This window comes from Penaeus chinensis, chromosome 16, assembly GCF_019202785.1.
Source record: "Penaeus chinensis breed Huanghai No. 1 chromosome 16, ASM1920278v2, whole genome shotgun sequence".
NCBI lineage: Eukaryota > Metazoa > Arthropoda > Malacostraca > Decapoda > Penaeidae > Penaeus > Penaeus chinensis.
In genome coordinates this window covers 37,342,009-37,347,008 of record NC_061834.1, presented here as the reverse complement: position 1 = coordinate 37,347,008, position 5,000 = coordinate 37,342,009, and the positions used below count along the sequence as shown (strand labels likewise).

General features: G+C 40.0%; 1 protein-coding gene across 2 annotated transcripts in view; it reads left to right on the top strand.

Moving 5' to 3' along the window:
* Positions 1–5,000, top strand: part of LOC125033561 (proteasome activator complex subunit 3-like) — a 15,004-nt gene that overhangs the window by 885 nt on the left and 9,119 nt on the right. The window lies entirely within an intron of this gene.

Here is a 5,000-nt window from a genome sequence, read left to right as displayed (position 1 = left end):
TGGCAGTTATCAAGCCACTTGTTGTTTCAATTAGGGATTGACTTCTATTCTTGTTAAGCTCTGGGCATGCAAGCAGTTTGTATTTGTAGCAGGTTTTCTCTTCTTCAAAAAGATTTTCTCTTTTAAAATACAGGATAAAAGTACAGTTTTGGAAAAACTTGGTATGAGGTAGACAGTAGATGGAATTTTGACATAATTGAACCTGAAGGTCATTAATGAGTTGATAGTGGGAGTTCATTTTTAAAACAAACTTAATGATTTCTTTCTATGAAGTCCACTAGGTAAATGTTTATAAAAGGACCGCACCCGTCAGAGACAAAGTCCCGAACTCCAGCCAACAATCCGAGCCAAGAATCGTAATTTAAATGATAGAGAAAGCAGTAGATTCGAATCGGCGTTATGGGCTCGAACAAACAAACAAGCATATTCTAAATGCACAATTTACAAGACCACCGAAAAAAAAGCCCCCCCCCCCACCCTCCCGATTGCCATGTTTCCCTAACTGCCCTGGGACCCCCTTCCGATCACCCTACTTGCCCCCTTCTGATGGTCCTAACCTAACCTAACCTAACCTAACCTACCCTACCCTACCCTACCCTACCCTACCCTACCCTACCCTACCTTACCTTACCTTACCTTACCTTACCTTACCTTACCTTACCTTACCTTACCTTACCCTACCTTACCTTACCTTACCTTACCTTACCTTACCTTACCTTACCTTACCTTACCTTACCTTACCTTACCTTACCTTACCTTACCTTACCTTACCTTACCTTACCTTACCTTACCTTACCTTACCCTACCCTACCCTACCCTACCCGATCGCTGTATTTCCTTATCGAGGGTCTGCCCCCGGACCCACACCCGTTTGCCGTATTTCCCTATTGGCGGCTCCACTGAGAACTTAGTAAACATTAGGTCATGTATGGACTTAACCGCGTCAACGCCGAGTGGACTTAGCTGCAGCGCGGCATTCACTGCGATACATTCTTGTTGTTTAACTGGAATTGGTGGGCTTCTGCAAGTTAATTTTGATATCAGTCAATGTAGTTTTTCATTGCCTACAACGCTGTGATCTTAAATTTTCTCCTGGTTGGTGCGGTTCTTTTGTATACTATAACCGTCCACTGAATTGACAGAATCTGATGCTCTTTTTCAGTGTAAACCCTAAGATACTGAGTCATTACCCACCACTTTCAGATAAATCATGCTTAGGGAACGCATAGATAACTACAGTTTCTAAAAGTCATAAAATCAGTTGATTTCTGTGCAGTTGAAAAAAGAATGCGTTGATAATTGGTAGTCTTACAGTTTACTCACCTGTATGATGTACATGCACAGTGATTGAAGTTGTTTCTACAAACACTTTGGCAAATATACTCCATGCATATACTGACTAGATGGAACTTGGATTGATTCCTTATTTGAAGATAAATCTCCATGGTTTATCAATGCGTACATACTATATCAGAACCCTGGGCACACTGAATACTTATTTACTTAACCTTTCTGAAACTGATACAGCAAACAGTCATTCTTTACAGTATGGATGCATTTGTCAGAGACTAATATCCCGGAATTCACATCATAGAATATATTCAACAATCTAAGTTGCTGTGACTGGGCATACACCTATGGGTATTTATTGTGCTTAACCCAATGCCCCCGGAGAAAATGGGGAAAATTTGGTGCTCATTTTCTATATTTTTGTGAAATGCCTCTACACAAAGAGGGCTCTGCTAGTGCTTAGCCACAAAAGAAGTCAATTAATAGACCTTGTGACCTTACCTGATTTGAATTGGCGGGAAAAACCTATTTATTAGTAGTGCTGTGAATATCGATGGTGTTATTTTTATTATAAACATTATAACTACTATAATGTTATAAACAATAGCAACACGGAAGGCATCTTGCCTACCACTTGGAAACAGGCAACCATCATTCCCATTCCAAAACCAGGACAGCCTGATGAATATAGGCCAATTTCTCTGACGTCCTGCCTGTCTAAAACCTGTGAAAGAATTCTCCTTACTATTTTACTCTACCAGATCAAAGATATGATCCATCTGTCTTTCAAAAAGGAAGAGGAACACAAATGTGTCTAGCACAGTACCTAAATGGACGTAATGCACAGTCTTCTTACTTCATAGATTTTAAGGGAGCATTCGACAGAGCCTCCCCTACTGCAATCCTCCATGAACTAACTCTTAGGAGTTAAGGGCAAGCTTCTGCTATGGATGTAGGATTATCTATCTTTGAGAAGAGCAAAAGTGTGGTATCAAGACATCTATAGTTCTTATGGCGAATTGGAATTAGGCACTCCACAAGGGGGAGTATTGTCCCCTACGCTGTTTAATATACTTATGCACTCTCTTTGCAAGCTCAATGATGAGTTAGGAAACCTATGCAGCATCACATCCTATGCTGATGACATTCTTATTCAGGTATTTGAAAGGGGGTATTATGTTCTACAGAGATTCAGCAAAAAGTGTGCCTTCTTTGGTCTCATAATCAACCCAATCAAAACTAAGCATATATCCAGATCTTGTAAACTACCTTACATTCCAAGGGTAGGTGACAAACTATTGCAAGAACTGACACTTACAAATATCTTGGTATTATGGTGACTGCTCCCCACCTCATGTCCCACAACTCACGCTTTGCCAAAGATATTGTTCAAAACATCAAGGAACGTTGCCTTGAGCGTTTAAGACCATTGCATTACGTAAGTAACAGATATGTAGGTGCCTCCCTGAGAGTCCTAAGGTTAGTCCCTTGTTAGGTCCATGATAGACTATGCATGCCCAGTTCTTCGTATGTTGCCACCGAGTGCCCTCAAACCCCTTGAAGTTTTACAGAACAAGGCCATGAGAATTATACTTGGATGCCCAATGACTGCTAAAGTTCTTGTCATGAGGAAAGTGTTAGACCTCCCCTCTATTCACAGTCGTGTCATCCAAGTTAACACCATACTTGGCATCAGACTCCAGCAGCTTCAACCCAGACCACAAATCTCCAATATCCTATCAAAGGAGATAAATTATAGAGTTAGGCATGCCCGGCCTTGATACTCCAATCTCATACAGTCCAACTTAGAATGGAAAACTAAAACTGCTCATACTATCATGTTCTTCAATGTATGGAACAATGAAGCTATTAATATTCCAGATACAGTAATTGCTGCTCCTTGGCACAGAACTCATGTACATGCTTATTGATAAACTAATTGGGTCTAAATCTATGGCTTCAAAAATGGAACTAAAAGCTCACTGCTTGAAATATAGAGATGGCATTTTACATCCATCTCATGTTAGGCCCCCACTTGCGATCAACTGTGATGCCTCCACTGATCCTCATGGAACAACAGGAATTGGTGTGCTAATTCCTGATCTAGATCTTGAAGAAAGTGTGTGCATTTCCAACTGGACAAGCACAACTGATACTGAGTCAGTAGCTATATATCATGCCATTAAGAAAGGTAGTGAGCAGCAGCGACACCTGGCTGTCTTTACAGACAGCCAAGGCACTCTCTCACTGGCTTACTGCATTTAATCCAGAAAACATGGTAACTAGGAATATCCTTCACCAAATTTCTAAACTATCAGAACGGGGTACTCAAGTGTCACTATACTGGATACCCTCTCATATAGGAATATCATGTGACAGGGCTGATCAATTAGCCAGGTTAGCACTTTCACATGAAGATCCATATTATGTAATACCACTATCTCAATCAAATGAAAAAACGAGTCATCAACTGTCTTAAGAGATTATGAGGGTCAGGTATGGACCACTGAAAAGATGAAAAAAGACGGACATGGTAGTATCTGGCATTATGTGAGAGTATTGCTGGGACATCAAATTTAGACAAAGTCTATCACGGACTGTCTAGGACACAACAGGTTACATTAACTAGGCTATGCATAGGATATCAGTTCACTATGCAATATGTACAGGATGAAGTTTTGGGTGCAAAACCTGTTTCATATCACCACTTCAAACTGTGCAAGGCACCCAAAGCACATAATCTCACTCATTACTTACTCTGTTGCATAAAGACTACATCCTATCAATCAAATAGTACTGTTCACAGATTAGCATTTGTTGATTGTATTAACTTTATTATAGACACTGGTCTTGTCTTTGACATGATTAGTGATATAAAAGTTTTTTTTACCAGCCAGATGATATTTTAATACATTGATAATAACACAGCCCTTCAGGCATGTATGTAACACTGTTTGACTGATGGCCCTCTACAAAAATAGAAGCACAGCCAGTTTGGATAGATGCTTTGGTATCTAACCCTGGCTTTTTGCAGGGCATGTACACTGTTCTATAAATAAATATTATCAAACCAAATTCTCTCTCTCTCTCTCTCTTATTTTCTCTCCCTCTTATTTTCTCTCTCTCTTATTCTCTCTCTCTCTCTCTCTCTTATTTTCTCTCTCTCTTATTTTCTCTCTCTCTCTCTTATTTTCTCCCTCTCTCTCTCTTATTTTCTCCCTCTCTCTCTTATTTTCTCCCTCTCTCTCTTATTTTCTCTTTCTCTCTCTCTCTCTTATTTTCTCTCTCTTATTTTATCTCTCTTAATTTCTCTCTCTCTTATTTTCTCTCTCTTATTTTCTCTCTCTCTCTCTCTCTCTCTCTCTCTCTCTCTCTCTCTCTCTCTCTCTCTCTCTCTCTCTCTCTCTCTCTCTCTCTCTCTCTCTCTCTCTCTCTCTCTCTCTCTTATTTTCTCTCTCTCTCTCTTATTTTCTCTCTCTCTCTTATTTTCCCTCTCTCTCTTATTTTCTCTCTCTCTCTCTTATTTTCCCTCTCTCTCTTATTTTCTCTCTCTCTCTCTCTTATTTTCTCTCTCCCTCTCTCTTATTTTCTCTCTCTCTCTCTCTTATTTTCTCTCTCTCTCTCTCTCTTTGTCTCTCTCTCTCTCTCTCTTTGTCTCTCTCTCTCTCTCTCTTTGCTCTCTCTCTCTCTCTTGTCTCTCTCCTCTCTCT